The 17,769-nt window shown below is 48.4% G+C and overlaps 1 protein-coding gene across 3 annotated transcripts in view; it reads right to left on the reverse strand.

Moving 5' to 3' along the window:
* Window positions 1-5,485, reverse strand: part of PXYLP1 (2-phosphoxylose phosphatase 1) — an 85,976-nt gene extending 80,491 nt beyond the window's left edge. Inside the window, exons 1-3 of one of the 3 annotated variants that reach the window (XM_055569523.1) lie at window positions 5,335-5,474; window positions 4,779-4,928; window positions 3,549-3,664 (exon numbers count right to left, since the gene is read on the reverse strand). The gene's annotated coding sequence lies outside the window, so the exon portion shown is untranslated. Of the gene's footprint in view, window positions 1-3,548; window positions 3,665-4,778; window positions 4,929-5,334 lie in introns of all 3 variants that reach the window. The other 2 variants (XM_055569524.1, XM_055569522.1) reach the window with 2 other exon arrangements.
* Window positions 5,486-17,769: the final 12,284 nt, after the last annotated feature.

Raw genomic sequence — 17,769 nt, forward strand, 5'->3', positions numbered from 1 at the left:
AGGCTCCTCCGTCCATGGGATTTTCCAGGCAAGAGTACTGGAGTGGGGTGCCATTTGTTGTGTATACTTCTAAGGAAGGTCCTATTTATATCTCTTCACATTTCAGTAACAATGTTTAAAGCTTAATTTACTTCTGTAAGCCTGGGTCCTTCCATTATTACTTCTGAGCTTCCAGACATTTCTACCATATCTTTAATAATTTTACCTTAATCTTTCATCTTAGAAGCATAAAAAGTTAATGAGGCAGTAAATATCTTACTCTAACTTCAGATTCTTCTATATTAGCAGCTGACACAATTAGTAAGCAAGACCTTCATTTTACTTTATAATTAAAAAACTCAAAATGATACTGCTCTGTCTCTGAAGGCCTGGAGTTTGGTGTTGGATCCAAGAATGAGGTGGATCTAGGGAAGTAAGCTGTGGTTTCTGTCAGTTGGAAAGACACATGTCTCCAAGTAATTGAGGGGTAGGACAAATAGTATTCAAACTATTTGTAAACTGGGTGTAAATGATGATGCTAACCACAGACAGTAGTGGAGAGGAGAGGAGGGGGAGGAAGTATCAGAACCAGGAGCAATGATTTTCATCTTAATCTGTTCTTTAAAGCTATGGTTTCTATGCTATTGATTGTGGCTCTCTCTGGAAGTTGGTTATACACAGAGGCAGAGAGTGGTAAGCAGATGACAAAAGGATGCCTCATAATACAAAAACATGAACGCATAAGTTGGGGGAGTAACTATGCAAACACAGAATTTTCAAGTTCCTAAGTTGCTATCACTAGATATTTGAGTTGCCCAAGCTCTCCTCCACCCTACTACCAGCACAGAGGTGGCGCGATCAATGTGTGCAGTGCAGGAAAATGGGGCTGGGGGAGGCGGTGGCGGCGGGTGGGGAATAGGGACCAGGGTGCAGGGAGAAACCCTAGATACTCCTGGTGGAGCACTGCCTGCAGCCAGAAGGCAGCCTAGAGGACATGGGTGACGCTGCCTCCTAGCCGCAAGAACTACATCATAAGGCTCCTCCAAGTTCTTTCATCATTAACACCTGCTGTGCTCCTGAGATGGCTCCTCTCTTCATTACTGATAGCCCTGCTTCTTTCCCAGAGCCAGTGGCTTCCCTTACAAAGGCCCAAGAAGATTCAGAGCAGCCTCCTGGCTCTAGAGATGGAGGCTACTTACTATGCTGGAGGCTGCGGCTCAGTGAGGCCACCCTGGCCCTCCTGCCTTTTGCACTCAGACGGCAGCCTTGCAGGATATCCAGGTTGAGAGGCCTTGGCAGGTCCTATTCCACCTGTGAGGCTGCCCAGGAGGCTCAGGAAGAATCCCAGGGAGGCTGCTGCTGCCAAAAGGCCCACCATCCTACCAGAAGGCAGCTGTTGCCTCTTCTCCCGCTGCTAAGCACAGGTACGTGCGAGCGTGCTCAGGTGCTTCAGTCTTGTCTGACTCTTTGAAACTCTGTGGACTGTAGCCCACCAGGCTCCTCTGTCCAAGGGAGTCTCAGGCTAGAATACTGGACAGGGTTGCCATTTCCTCCTCCAGAAGATCTTCCCTACCCAGGGATCGAACCCATGTACCTAGCGCCACCTGCACTGCAGGCAGATTCTTTACTGCTGAGCCACCAGGGAAGCCCCAGGCACAGGTTCAGACCCTCCCAGCCGGCTCTCTTTTGGCCATGCCTCTCAGCATCCCAGGTGTGAGCTGGCTCCCCCAGGCTGGACCCCAGAGCAATGTCGTTGTTGCTCAAGCCACCTTTTCCAAAGGGGAACACCCCTCATTCACAACTTCAGAGGGATTCGTGCTCTCCCACCTCCCTGGGTCCAGCTCTCACCTGGCTTTCATGGCCTCCTAGGAAGCAGAATGGTGGGGCCTGGCACACCTTATTTCAGGTAACTCTGAGGCCATTTTCCCCATCTCAGCAAATTTGCTCCTAATGGTAACTCCTCCCCCAGAATGTGGGCCCACGACACCTTATCCACCAACCAAGAACCTCATTCCAGGGCTGAAGTCTACCCCTGGGAGTTTTCAGAACCCTGGCTATTCTGTCATCCCTTTTCCTACTTCCTCCAGATAGCAAGCTTACTTTCTTCCTCTTTCCCTCCCTCCCCTTCTCTCACTTACAGACCTCAGGCATTAATTAAGCCTCTTCTAGAAAACAGCTGCAGGAATCCTGGGTATGAGCCAGACCTGGAGGCAGAGACAGTCTGGGTGAGGAAGATAAATCCACAACAGTTTTGAACCTACAAGCAGTGCAGGTTCTCGCTTCAAAGTGACATTCCAAATTCCAATCCTTTCCAGATTCCTTAAAAAAGGGGACACAGGCTGCTCCCACCCTTGTTGCCTCTGGCCATTCTCTCCAGGGCTGGCCTTTGATAGAGGCGGCAGGGCTGGACTTTGATCTACCTGCCAGCAGGTCATAGCCACCCACCACAGTCAGAAACACCTTCCCCAAACACCAGCCTCTCTCTCCTCAACAGATCAGCAAATCAAATTGCCAGAAAAGTGCAAGAAGGGGTGTTCTTAGCTCTCTCCAGGGAAATGAAGCTCTCTCCTTCATCTCCACTGGAGTGAAGATGGTGTGATCTGAAGCAGTCAGCGGGACTCCACAAGAGGCTTCCCCTTCAGGGAGGAGGGACCCTGAACGGGGCTGCTGCCACAGCTCAAGGCCCTAGAGCTCAAGCCATGGAGGACTCACCATTCACCAGGGAGCCTTAGCTCCCCACGGTGGCCATCACCTTATCACTCCAATCGGGGCATGAAGACAACTTCTTTTCTTTCTGGAAACTCTGGAGTCCCCCCTGAGTTAGAGACCCAGTTGTCAAAGTCGGACCCATAAATTATGCTCTCTGCCCTCAATACACACAGAAATGAATGTCTCCACTCAGATGTTTCTTTAAAATTTGATGAAGGATAACACTTTGGAAACAGTGAAGCACAATGGGAAAACATGGGTTATGGATTCTGATAGCCTGGATTCAGGAGGGACACCCACTTATTTACTAAACAAACACTGAGTACCTGTCATTTAGAGAGTGGAAGCCTGGGTGCTGGGGGCTTAACGATGGTTCCACCCTCCTGGGCGGTGGGGCAATCTGACATTCAATAACTCATCACACAGCAGCCTGGGGAGGGCTGAAGAAACACCCACAGGAATTTGGGGGCATGGCACCCCACTCCAGTACTCTTGCCTGGAAAATCCCATAGATGGAGGAGCTTGGTGGGCTGCAGTCCATGGGGTCACTGAGGGTCAGACACGACTGAGTGACTTCACTTTGACTTTTCACTTGCATGCATTGGAGAAGGAAATGGCAACCCACTCCAGTGTTCTTGCCTGGAGAATCCCAGGGACGGGGGAGCCTGGTGGGCTTCCGTCTATGGGGTCGCACAGAGTCGGACATGACTGAAGTGACTTAAAAGCAGCAGCAGAAGAGGGAGCCTACCAGGCCCAGTGTGGCCTGGGGCGAATTACTTACTAATTCACTATTCAATGGTGAAAACTACTGAGCTAAATACTCTTCAAACAAATCACTGGGAAGAAAGAGATGCAGATACCTCGGTTCCGCAAATGCTCTAAGTGCGGTGCTGCAAAGGCCCGGTGGCCCACCTAGTCCCTGGTGCCCGAAAGTAGCCTCCCAGGTATCAGTGATGGGGGCTGGCCAGGAGCTAACCTGTAAAATAGACATGCCTCGTACATATCCTTTCTAAAACATAGTCGTTGTTTTGTCCTGTCCTACTCTTTTGCGACCCCATGGACTGTAGCCCGCGAGGTTCCTCTGTCCATCGGCTTTCCCAGGCAAGAATACTGGAGTGGGTTGCCATTTCCCTCTCCAGCCAGGAATTGAACTCCTGTCTCCTGCATTGACAAGCGGGTTCTCTACCACTGAGCCATCAGAGAAGCCCTCTCTAAAATAGACAATTCATTCAATCCAAAACTTAATGAAAGCCAGGAGAATGGATGAGTTGGGTTCATGCACTGGTTTTCTGACTGTCACCCTGCATTTCCACCTCTCTCCAGGAAACTCGAGGTTTTTCAAACCACCTATTTTTTTTTAAACCCTCTTCCCAGAGATGTCCGAACAGCGCACCAACACCTCCGAGGAGGAATTGTTGCCGATCCGGGTCCGCAGTCAGCTCACGTTTGTGAGGGTGGCCGACCACACCGTGTTCCACACTTGGGTTCATCCACGGACCTTCTGCAAATAGCAACAAATGTCCCCAACTTGTGGAGCCTTCTTGAGGCTCCCTTAGTCGCCCACCCCAGGCTTCCCCATTCGCACGCGATCTGATCCCACAGCTCTCGTGATTTTACTTTTCGAATGCTTACAAAGCACCCTGTCTTTCCAAGAAGGCACTAGCCAGCCGGGCGGGGATGTCCTCCCCACCCCCCCACCCCCCACCGAAACGCCCCGCCGAAGCGGGTAAAATATGGCTCCAACGCCTCTTGCACCGCTAAACCTTCAACCACCCACCCACAGGTAGAATTAGAAAGACCGCTGCAGCCGCCAAGAACGCGGCCAGCTCGAAGCACATCCAATTTCGCGTGTATGACAAAGCCGGCTGCTTTAAAAGGCTGCGACCTAGACAAGTTCGCGAGCAAAAGCAACTGCGGGAGGTGGAAACCCCGCAGTCCTGATCTGAGCATCCCGGAACATTCACCCGCGTGCGGAGCTACCCCTCCGCGGGGCCCCGGGACTCCCGGGGGGCGCCGCGCGCAGGTAGCGGCCGGAGCAGCCGGCCCCACCGCCGAGGAAGGCCGCCGAGAACTTGCTGCCGCCTGCTTACCTGGCGCCCCGTGGGCTCGCGGCGGCCGGGGAAGGGGGATCTTGCAGGGGAGCTCCAGTTCCGGCTGCAATCAGGCGGCAAGAGTGCGGGGGCCGGGCCGGCGCGGGCCGGAGGGGCGGGACCGCGCACCCAGGCAGAGGAGGTGCGGAGCTGGAGGTGGAGAAGCGGGAGGCGCCGGGGTTTAAGGGAGGCACCCGCCGCGGGGTGCGGGGCAAGGACTTGGGAAAAGGGCGGCGGGATCCTAGGCCGGGTTAGGGGGCGCTGGGGCTAGGAGAGAGGGCGGCGGATCAGAAGGCGGGGACTGGGATCCGGGCGCGGGGGCTGAGGGGTCGGCTTAGGGAGAAGGAGCGAGTCCGGGGCCGGGGTTTGGAGAAGAGGCGGGGATGGAGGAGGGAGCTTAGTAGCCGGGTTCAGACCGGGTACTCGCAAGCGCGCCCCTGACCTCCCCCGCCCCCGCACCCCTCTCCCACTGGAGTCACTGCCCAGTCGTCCCGGCCTTGGCGCGTTCGCAAGACCCCCTTGGTGTCCGAGCCCGAACCCCAGGACACCCGCCCACCTCGAGCCTCAGTGGGAGGCTCCGCTCAGCCTCAAAGGCAACCGCCTCGACCGCGGCCCGCGCCGCGCTCACCGCCCATGGTCCCGGCCCGGCCCGGCTCCGCCGCAGCGCGCCCGGTTCCGCGCTCGCCGCCTGCTCTGCCCGGCGCAGCGGGAGGCGAGGGCGGCGCGCACCGACTTCGGGCAGCGCGACATCTCGCAGCGCCCCCTACTGACCTCGCTGCGCTCGGGGCCCGGCCCGCCCCGCGCTGGGCGCCCTCCAGCTCCGCCCCGGAGGCGGCGTTGCGGTGCGGCCCGGCACGCTAGAAGGGAGCGGAGGAGAGGACACTGACTGGAGGAGGCCAAACACAGGCCCCAGGGACGGGACAACCATCGGAGATCTCGGCGGGCGAAAGTCGCAGTCACGGGCACGCTGAGTGCGCCGGGACCGCGGCCACCTGAGCGCAGGGCCGGACTCGGGATCAGGAGTGGACGCACGCCTAGGTCGGGTGCGCAGACACGGCCCGGGCCTGGAGCCCTAGTGTGGGGTGCCCGTGGGCCGTGGGCTTGACCCGGCGCTACCCGGGGTCCGGTGCTGAGCTGGTCGCCCGTTTTGGGGACCCACCGTTACTGGGTGACTGCAGCCTCATAGACCCAAACTGTCATGATTCTGGCCACCTTGCCCTACCCACCACCCCCGCCCCCAGCCTACTCCTTGTTCCCTTCCGGCCCCAACCACATCCGGCCCTGTGTGTCAACTCTAGACCTCCAGCTGCTCCCTCGGGGTGGCCTCTAGGTGCCCTGCGGAGGTCGCCATCCTGGCAGCCTCCATCCCCACCCCTTCTCTGAGCTACCGGAAAGCCATTGAGCCCTTGACTGATTTCTGTAACTCTCTGTTAGACACACTTAAGGCTTGCAGTTGAAATTGATTTGATACTTTATGGGGGCGGGGGGAACAGGGGTCATTTCTCTCAAATGTTGGGCTCTAGCTGGTGGGGATTACTACTTGATTTCTCTGCGCAAGATAATCTGACCAACTGTGACTGTCAGAGAGGCCTTTGGTATCAGTTCCAGAACTACAGTGACCTCTACGTACCTTAGAGCAATTGGTCTTGAGCAAAATGGGCTCCTAAGTATTTACTGTTGACCTTCTGAGCTCACTTTCTGGAGGTATCTCTCACATGGCCTCTTCTCTCATTCCTGTACTGCTGCTGCTGCTGCTAAGTCGCTTCAGTCGTGTCCGACTCTGTGGGATTCTCCAGGCAGGAACACTGGAGCGGGTTGCCATTTCCTTCTCCAATGTGTGAAAGTGAAGTCTCTCAGTCGTGTCCAACTCTTAGCAACCCCATGGACTGCAGCCTACCAGGCTCCTCCGTCCATGGGATTTTCCAGGCAAGAGTACTGGAGTGGGGTGCCATTGCCTTCTCCCCATTCCTGTACTGGTGGCTCCCAAATCCACACTCAGCACAAAGATGTTACCCACATTTCTACGGACTCTCTGGCTTTCTGCTCAGAACTTGCCATCTCAATTCAGCACTCCCAGCACCAAATTCTATCTCTTGCCAGCTCCCAAGTGTATCTGCTCAGTGGTCTCACAATGTTCACAGTCTCCTGCTTTGCCTTCCTCAGCTGAAGGCTCAAGGTCCAGGGAGCCTTAGCTTCTAAACCCTGATAACCTGCCTTTCTCTTCCCATTCCTGGGATGCCAGGCTGTGCTCAGCTCCTTCCTGCCCCGACCTCTGACACAACGCTACCCAGGCATGAACTGCACCTCCCAGGACAAAATTGTTTCACTGTCCCCTTTAGCATCACCCAGATTCTCCCACCTGGCTCTCAGGCCACCCTACCCATCCAATACCTCTCCTCCTTTCCTTCACAATCCCACTGACTATCCTCTCACTAAGTCCAGGCTCTACACCTTCCCTGGTGCTGGCTGCCTCTTCCCTGCACGAGGTAGGGCACTTTCTGCTCTAAATCAGGGGTCCCCAAACCTGAGTAGGAACTGGGCAGCACAGCATAAGGTGAGAAGCACTGCAAAGCTTCGTCTGTATTTACCAGCCACTACCCATTGCTCACGTTACTACCTGAACTCTGCCTCATGTCAGATCACCTGCAGCATTAGATTCTCATAGGAAAATTATCACAATGTAATAATAATAGAAATAAAGCACACAATACATGTAATGCACTTTAATCATCCTAACCCTCCCCCTCCTCACTCTGTGGAAAACTTGTCTTTCACAAAACTGGTCCCTGGCACCAAAAAGGTTGCTAGGGGGACTTCCCTGGTGGTCTAACAGCTAAAACTCTGACCTCCCAATGCAGGGGGCCCGGGTTTTATTCCCTGATCAGGGATCTAGATCCCACATGCCACAACCAAAGATCAAAGATCCTTGATCCAGCAACTAAGACCTGGGACAGCCAAATAAATTAATTTTTAAAAAGGCTGCTGAGGACCAGTGCTCTAAATGACAGACAACCCAATTCACATGTACTTAAACAAGAAGGAATTGATTGACTTATGTAAATTAAAAGCTCGGGGCACATCTGCTTCATGCCTGGGTTTAGGCCCAGAAACTAAAGCTTTCAGGGATGCTCTATCTCCCAGCTTTGCTTCCGTCCATGTGAGCTGTACTCTCAGGCTCTCTGCAAGACCCCAGCAGATCCAGGCTCACAACCTCACAGCCACGAGGCCAGCAGAAAAACTGCGTCTCCTTGCCCACCATTCCCGCAAGCCTTGGGCCTGACTCTGGTTGGGTCACCTATCCACCCTGTCCTGCCAGCCACTGTGACCCCATGGTGGTTCTGTCTCTCCCTGCTACCTGCTCAGCCCCAACAAGTACCTGCTCCTGCATCCCTTCTCTGTCACAACAGGACTGAAGGGAACCCAGGGGCACCACTGCTAACCATTTCCCCACAAAACACACATCACTACAGTTCGCCTGGCTGCAAGCCTCCTGCATTGGCCTAGGGCATTTTCCAAACAGAAAAGGGTTCCAAACAGGGGCAGAGTTCCAAAAAGGAAGTGGGAAACAAGACCCTCTGCTTACAGCTTCCTGTCTTTTTACCATATCCCCTCCCTAAGTCAAGACTTGGTACAGAGGTGGCCTCAGGCCTCTCCGGGAACCAGGCATCATATTCTCCCTAGATTCTCCCTCTCAGTCTCTTTCCTCGCTTCCCCAATTCTCTGATGGCTTCAATCCCCCTTTTTTCTTGGAGGAGGTGTCCCCTCCTTTCTCCCTGTGGACTTTGGGTTCTGAGTAGTACCCACACGTCCTGGCCCCTGGCGTAGTAACACTCCTTGGCTGGAACTTAAAGGAGGAAGGGGCTACAAGGAGAAAAAAAGAATTCCTACTGGGAAAATATATGTGACGAAGCATCTCAAAACTATTACTGCCATTCAGCCTCTTTCCTCTGTGGTTGGTGAGGAGGTAAGATGTGGCCTGAAGCAGCTGGTGGCCTCCTGGTCAGCACCTGGGGTGGCTGTGCCAAAGCTGACCACCCAGAGGAAAACAGTCGAGAGGCAGCTTCCTGTCATGCCTAAAACCAGGACCTGGATTTTTCAAGTACATGTCCAATGAATCTCTGCTTTCCCCCCAAGCGAACTAGAATTGGTTTTTCCATAACATGCAACCAAAAGAGTTCTGAGTATCACAAGCCCACAGCACAGCGCTTGGCACATTGGTCCCTGAAAAAGAGTAATCTTTCATCATCATTATTCATGTGATAGGGGGCAAGCCATGCCCATCAATGACTGTAAAACAGAGGAGAAAGGAAAAAGCACAAGTGACCATTTGTTCATAACCTTGGTTTCCCCTTCTATTCCCAGACTTTGTCCTTCCCACATACACATTTTGGCCCCCAGGGAAACTCAAAATTCATTGAAAGTTGAACCCTCCCATCTTATAAAAATAGTCCCAGTCTCAGCCAAGTCATGAATATTCTGCCAGGCAGTACTTACTGTCTTTCTGTGCAAGCAGCCCCTGCCTAGAGCAGCTGGGAGCAGGTGCCCATCTTTAATTCAGTTTCAATCTGCTGAGCATAAAAAAGCTGAGCAAATATTTGTACAACCTCCTTTGTCCTGCTCTGTAAACTTAGAGAAACAGTGGGCTACTGCCCCTAGCCTGAAAGGATTGACTAGGGGAAAACAAGAAGTCTAGGACAGGGTATGAGGTAACAATGATACCAGGGAGGCCCCTAGGCACCTGGGTGAGGTGGTTGATTGTCATCAGGTTCTAAGTTCCAAAGATCTGTGTGGCCCACAGCCTGCCTTATGACAGAATTACACATCCATGCAAAATATTTCTTTTGTACCCACCACAATATCTAGATTACTGATATTATTTTTAAGTTCCATTTACCATGGGTTTCCCTGATTATAAAAGTGCCCACTCATTGTAAAAACTTGGGAAAAGACAAAGTACACAAAAAGATGAAAATTTAAATAACCCATGATAAGTGTATGTCAAATAATACAGTAAACATCCAACCAAGATTTAAAGTGGGAAGACTAACCCATACATGCTTCCATTCCACAGCTGGCCACCTCAGAGCCCCAGGGAGATAAATATCTTGCAAAGGTTAAAAGTCATTTCTTAGGTTCTTTCAAATCTCCTGCATTCTCCATAACACAAGTATAATTTTCAAAACTGTCATCAGGGCCTCCCTGCTCCAGGGTGGTCAGTGCTCCATCATTTATGTATATGCATGATTCATTGTACTTGATACCAGCTGCAACCTCATCTCCCCACGCCAACAGGCTTATTATACAAGTCCCTGCCCCTCCGAAGAGCAATCAGGGAAGGCAAACTCATTTTACCATCTAGCTGGGTGAAATCTAATTAGAAAGGCAAATCTGGAAGAACAGAACACAAAATAACCACATTTAATAAAAAATAAGAGATGGCTTCAAACCTGACCTTGAGCCAAAAAAATAATCACAAAGAACTGAAGTAATTTACTGAATCATAAGTCTAAATATTCATTTTGTCCTCTAAAAGCTGAACCCAACCAAAAGATGTTTCTAGGCAAAAAAGAAACAAATAAGCACTGGATGAACTCACACAAATCTTATTTGGAAATCATAAAATGACAACAAGGATTTCAGCTATTTTATCTACAACAGTGCCAGGAAGATATGTATTAAAGTTGGATGAATGGATGAATGGACCTGGAGCCCATCCCCCTTGTTTTACAATTAGAAGTCAAGCAGAAAGGAGACAGGAGGAGAGTGGGGATCTGGTGGAGCTTTCTGCAATCTTGTGACCCCTTGGAAGAAAAAAATGAGAGATTAGTGCCCATGAGAGATGTGGGGCCCAGCTAACACTCCAGACTTCAGTCAGGACTGAAAATAGAAAAGATGGAAGCTAGGAAATAGCCTTGGAATTCTGAAAGATACCATTGCCAATGTAGAATTCTATGCTCAGAGAAACGAGGGACAGAAGGGTAATCAATTTGCCCCAAATTAATCACAGTAATGGAAAAGAATGTACATTCTGCTATTATTGGGTGGAGTCTCATATAGATGCAAATTAAGTCGATAGTGTTTTTCAACTCTTCCAGATCCTTACTAATTTTTTTTCTCCTTTTCTATCAATTATTGAATGAGTGGTTGACATCTACTGTAATTATTATAATTTATTTCTTCTTTCAGACCTATTATTAATTTTTGCTTCATGTGTTTTTAAGTTTTTATTAGGTACAGAGATGATTGGGATTTTATGTATACCTGATAAATTGCCCCTTTATTTCTTTATCCCTTTTTAATATCTTTGATATGAAATCTACTTCATCTGATGTTAACATAGCCACTCCAGTTTTCTTTAGGATAGTGTGGTACAATCTTTTCCATCCCTTCTCCTTTAATCTATTTGTCTTTATATTTAAAGTGTTTTTTGGTGAGTATAAAAAAGTTGTATGTTGCTTTTTTATTCAACCTGACAATCTCTGCTTTTTATTTGAGGTGTTTCAACTATTTTTATTTAATGAGATTAATAATTTGGTTGGGTTTAATAGTATTGCTTTACTATTTTCTATTTGTCCCATTCTACACAATTGCATTCATCTCACATGCTAGTAAAGTAATGCTCAAAATTCTCCAAGCCAGGCTTCAGCAATACGTGAGCCGTGAACTTCCAGATGTTCAAGCTGGTTTTAGAAAAGGCAGAGGAACCAGAGATCAAATTGCCAACATCCACTGGATCATCGAAAAAGCAAGAGAGTTCCAGAAAAACATCTATTTCTGCTTTATTGACTATGCCAAAGCCTTTGACTGTGTGGATCACAATAAACCATGGAAAATTCTGAAAGAGATGGGAATACCAGACCACCTGACCTGCCTCTTGAGAAACCTATGTGCAGGTAAGGAAGCAACAGTTAGAACTGGACATGGAACAACAGACTGGTTCCAAATAGGAAAAGGAGTATGTCAAGGCTGTATATTGTCACCCTGCTTATTTAACTTCTATGCAGAGTACATCATGAGAAATGCTGGGCTGGAAGAAGCACAAGCTGGAATCAAGATTGCCAGGAGAAATATCAATAACCTCAGATATGCAGATGACACCACCCTTATGGCAGAAAGTGAAGAGGAACTAAAAAGCCTCTTGATGAAAGTGAAAGTGGAGAGTGAAAACGTTGGCTTAAAGCTCAACATTCAGAAAATGAAGATCATGGCATCTGGTCCCATCACTTCATGGGAAATAGATGGGGAAACAGTGGAAATAGTGTCAGACTTTATTTTTCTGGGCTCCAAAATCACTGCAGATGGTGACTGCAGCCATGAAATTAAAAGACGCTTACTCCTTGTAAGCAAAGTTATGACCAACCTAGACAGCATATTCAAAAGCAGAGACATTACTTTGCCAACAAAGGTCCATCTAGTCAAGGCTATGGTTTTTCCAGTGGTCATGTATGGATGTGAGAGTTGGACTGTGAAGAAAGCTGAGTGCCAAAGAATTGATGCATTTGAACTGTGGTGTTGGAGAAGACTCTTGAGCGTCCCTTGGACTGCAAGGAGATCCAACCAGTCCATTCTGAAGGAGATCAGCCCTGGGATTCTTTGGAAGGAATGATGCTAAGGCTGAAACTCCAGTACTTTGGCCACCTCATGCAAAGAGTTGACTCATTGGAAAAGACTGATGCTGGGAGGGATTGGGGGCAGGAGGAGAAGGGGATGACAGAGGATGAGATGGCTGGATGGCATCACTGACTTGATGGACGTGAGTCTGAGTGAACTCCAGGAGTTGGTGATGGACAGGGAGGCCTGGCATGCTGCGATTCATGGGGTCACAAAGAGTCAGACACGACTGAACGACTGAACTGAACACAATTTTTATTTCTTTTTTGTTAATTGAGTATTTCTTATGATTTCTTTTTAACTCCTTTGCTTATTTTTTATATCTCTTTTTTTTTATTGCCAGTGGTTGTGTTAGGGTTATAGTACACAATTTTTGGGTTATCACAGTCATGGTGTGATATTATTTTACTACTTGATTAATAGTATAATAAACATATTAAACTATACTTTGATTAGCCCTCCTACCCACTGAAATATTGTTTTCATACACCTTATGTCTACATTTTAAAAACTCATTTATTTTTAAAGCTTTATTTATTTATTTGTCTGTGCTGAGTCTTAGTTTCAGCATGTGGGATCTCTTGATTGTGACATATGAGTTCCTAGTTGTGGCATGTAGGGTCTAGTTCCCTGACCACAGATCAAACCTGGGTCCCCTGGATTGGGAGCACATAGAATCTTAACCACTGGCCCACCAGAGAAGTCCCTGTATCTACAAATGTTACAGACTCCATGATACATTGTTATCACTTTTGCTTTAAACCATCAACTTCTCTTTTAAGGTGATTTTTAAAATAAGAAAGAGTCATTTTATTGTTACATATTTACCATTTCTGGTGCTCCCCCTTTCTTTGTGTGGCCTCATATTTCCATCTAGTATCATTTCCTTTTGCCTAAAGGAGTCTCTTTAACCTTTCTTACCCTATATGTCTTGTGGTGATAAACTCTTCCAGCTTTTGTATGTCTGAAGAATATCTTGAGGTCACCTTTGTTTCTGAAAGATATTTTCACTGGGTAGAGAATCCTAGGTTGACAGCCTGTGTCTTTCAGTCCTTTAAAGTTGTTGCATCACTTATTTCTGACTTCTCAGGTGGCTCAGTGGGAAAGAATCCACCTGCCAATATAGGAGACATAGGAGACACGGGTTCAATCCCTGGGTTGGAAAGATGCCCTGCAGGAGGAAATGCCAACCCACTCCAACATTCTTGCCTGGAAAATCCCATGGACAGAGAAGCCTGGTGGGCAATAACAGTCCATGGAACTACAAAATAGTCAGACATGACTGAGTGATTGAGCACGCATGCACAAACACTGATTTCCATTGTTTTGCTGTTATTTTTTCTCTTTCTTCCTCTTTACATAATGTGTCTTTTCTCCGCTGCTTGCTTTTATAATTTTCTCTTTTCAATGGTTTTAAGTAATTAGATGATGATTTGCTTTGATGTCATTTTCCTGTTGTTTCTTCTGCTTGAGGCTTAATGAGAAACCTGTTCACTTCCCCTTGAGGGACGGGGCTCAAAAGAGTCCTTCCACCCAAGAAACTAAAGCACTTATATCTAGCTGCTCCCTCGATGCCCAGAGCACCCAGTATATTCTCACACATCTTACAAAAAGAGAAATATCCCTCACCCCTCTCTCCTCTGCGCCGTTCTCTCTATCCATCATACCCGGCTCCAACACCCTATCCTACTCCCTTGGATCCTCTGTGGGTTACAAAATGGTCCAAAGTAGAGAGGTTGAGTTGAGCCATAGTCTGGGGTGGGGTGGAAAGCAGGCTTGGGACAACTGGGGTTCTCCCTGCTGTCTTGGAGAACCAAAGATAGGATGGACCCAAGTCCCTTTGAAAGAGTGACAGGCTAGCATAATGGCAGTGTGAGGAGTGGGTAGAGAATGGAGAGCTTGAAAAAAGCCTCTACTTCCCAATGAGTGCCTAGGACATGCCTGCACTTTGCTGGTGTTACTGGGAAGAATAAAATATGATTACATATTGAGGTTTTTCGTTTGTTGGTTGGTTTTGTTCACTAAAAGAATACTGTCTATATATAATGGGCTTCCCATGTGGTGCTAGTGGTAAAGAACCTGCCTGCCAATGCAGGAGATTTAAGAACTGTGGGTTCGATCCCTGGATTGGGAAGATCCCCTGGAATAGAGCATGGCAACCCACTCTAGTATTCTTGCCTGAAAAATCCCATGGGCAGAGGAGCCTGGAAGGCTATAGTCCATGGGGTTGCGAAGAGTTGGACCTGACTTAAGAAACTTAATATGCTATATATAGCAGTCTGCTGTGGGGAACTCTGTCCCTCTGCTTGAGGGTTAAACCAAAGTGCTTTTATTCAGGGTAATACCCTGACCCTGTCCACTTGTGAATGGCTGCAAGAAAAAGGTAATTAACACATCCTTGTCCTGAGAATGGCCATTCCAGGAAATATTTGCAAGATTAATTGGCTTTTTACTTTACTCCCTCACCTCTTCCCCATCTGTGTTCTATAAAACTGGCCAGACTCCCAATAAGATGGTTATTTTGAGACACTAGTCTGCCATCTTCTTGGTCTGCTGGCTTTCTGAATAAAGTTGTTATCCCTTATCTCAACACCTTGTCACCCAACATTTTGGCCTGTCATGTGGCTTCCCTGGTGGCTCAGAGAGTAAAGAATCTGCCTGCAATGCAGGAGACCTGTTTGATCCCTGGGTCAGGAAGGTCTGCTGGAGAAGGGAATGACAACTCACTACAGTATTCTTGCCTGGAGAATTCCATGGACTGAGGAATCCGGCAGACTATAGTCCATGGGGTTGCAAAGAATAGAAAGACTGAGTGACTAAAACACACACGCGTGGCAAGCAGAGCAGGCTTGAACTCAGTAACACTGGGGCCTCAAAGACAGTAGTGAATTGTCACTGCCTGAACAGCTTCCTACGCCTGTCTGGGGAGACATCTGGCCAAACAAGCAGCAGACAGCAATGTGATCCCTGTGGGTTCAGCAGGAAAAAACATAATCCTATTTAATGTAAGGGATAAAAGCAATAGCTAGAGAGATTAAGGGAGAAGGCAACAGCAACCCACTCCAGTACTCTTGCCTGGCAAATCCCATGGACAGAGGAGCCTGGTAGGCTGCAGTCCATGGGGTCACTAGGAGTCGGACACAGCTGAGCGACTTCACTTTCACTTTTCACTTTCATGCATTGGAGAAGGAAATGGCAACCCACTCCATTGTTCTTGCCTGGAGAATCCCAGGGATGGGGGAGCCTGGTGGGCTGCCGTCTCTGGGGTCGCACAGAGCCGGACACGACTGAAGCGACTTAGCAGCAGCAGCAGCAGAGAGATTAAGTGACATGCTTAGATGACCCAGCAATTTAGTGGTTGAGTTTGTATAAAATCAAGGCCCAGAGCAGGTTTCTGTGACCATGTCTCATGCTGTGCATCAGGGCAGCCCTCCCTTCCAGATCAAGATGCCTGCCCCCTTCTTGCAGGGCAGAAGTGTTCAGCATGCACATCATGATTCTCCAGCAAGGTCATTTGTGCAGATCCCAAGTGCCTGAGCAGGGTCTGTACCACCCAGAGGTAGACCCCACTCAGCTCCTGCGGCTTCATGTGGTTGTGGCTCGTCACTGCAGTGGGCCTGTGAGCTTCTCAGACAGTGATGGCTCTGAATTCCCTAGAGTGCCTTGCACATGCCTGGCAATCAATAAATGTCTGCTGATCAAGTCCCTGTTAATGAATGGTGATGACTTCATCAGTAAATATTGATGGGTTTGAGACTCCTGCTCACTTTGGATAAGCTGGAGCTTTTGCCAAAGGAGGCAAAAAAGGATTCCCAATAAGCTGGATGTGTTCCAGTTCCTTACATGGACAAATCTGTAATTGATTCAGGGGAGTACGTGTGTGTGTGTGGGAGGGGGGCGGTCTCTCTGTTGTCATAGTGACTCTGAAAAAAAAAAATTTCTTTAACGGCATCCCAGACATGAAGACTCTGAAGTAATGGCCCTTTTAAAATTGAATCATATTAATAAGATCTATCCAACTGAACCACGGTTCTTTCTTTCTTTCTTTTTCATTAGATGCATTATTAACTTGGCTAGCTGCAAGACCTCATAAATGCAAAGTGCCCATTCAAGAAGAACACCACTTCCAGCATGGAATAAATAAGATACAAGTCATTAATTCCAGAGATCCTGGCAGATAAAGAATAAGTTCTGTGAATGGTGATTTTCGGGTTGTAGGGTTCTTGAGTGTGTGTGGGTCACTTCTCTTGAGTGAGTCCTCAAAACCTGGGACAGTCCACACAAGCTAGCAGACGAGGCTAATCACAAAGCATTAGAAGGAAGCTGAGGGGGGAAAAGACAAACAACAACTCAATTTCACGAAGTTCTATATCATACAAGAGAGGAATTGCAAAAAGCTTAAATGTTACAGCTCTCCTGCCCAGTACCACCTTTTAGCATTGGATTTAATAATATTTGGTATTTACTAAGCAAGTAATGTGAGAGTTGGATCATAAGGAAGGCTGAGTGCCAAAGAATTGATGCTCTTGAACTGTGGTGTTGGAGAAGACTCTTGCGAGTCCCTTGGATAGCAAGGAGATCAAATCAGCCAATTCTAAAGGTAATCAGTCCTGAATATTCATTGAAAGGACTGATGTTGAAGCTGAAATGCTTCAACAAATGAATAAATGAACAAATGAATACTTTGGCCACCTGATGCAAACAACTGACTCACTGGAAAAGATCCTGATGCTGGGAAAGATTGAAGATAGGAGGAGAAGGGGACGACAGAGGATGAGATGGTTGGATAGCATCACCAATTCAATGGACATGAGTTTGAGCAAGATCCGGGAGTTGGTGATGGACCGGAAGCCTGGCGTGCTGCAGTTCATGGGATCGCAAAGAGTCGGACACGACTGAGCGACTGCACTGAACTGAAGCAAGTAATATGGCAGATAGACTCTAAAATATCCCCTAGTGATCCCCACCTCCTGATATTCACACCCTTGTACGAATAAAGGTATGACCTGTGACTTGCTTCTAACCAGTAGAAAATGGCAAAGGAGGTGACACTTCCGTGATTATGTTACATAAAACATAACTTCTGTCTTGTTAACTGAAGATTTTGATGAAGCAAGATGCCATGTAGTGAACTACACTAGGGAGAGACCCTCTGACAACTGAGGGCACACTTCACTAATAGCCAGAAAGGAAGTGAGGGCCTCATTCCAAAAATCCACAAGGAACTGAATCCTACCAACAACATGTGAGCTTGGAAGTAGCTTCTTCCCCAATCATATCTTCAGATGAGACTCCACCCCTGACCAACTCCTCAACTGCAGCCTCATGAGAAATCCAGGCAAGGAAGACTCAGCTAAGCTACACCTGGATTCTTGACCCA

The sequence above is a fragment of the Bubalus kerabau genome, chromosome 2 (assembly GCF_029407905.1).
Source record: "Bubalus kerabau isolate K-KA32 ecotype Philippines breed swamp buffalo chromosome 2, PCC_UOA_SB_1v2, whole genome shotgun sequence".
Taxonomy (NCBI): domain Eukaryota; kingdom Metazoa; phylum Chordata; class Mammalia; order Artiodactyla; family Bovidae; genus Bubalus; species Bubalus kerabau.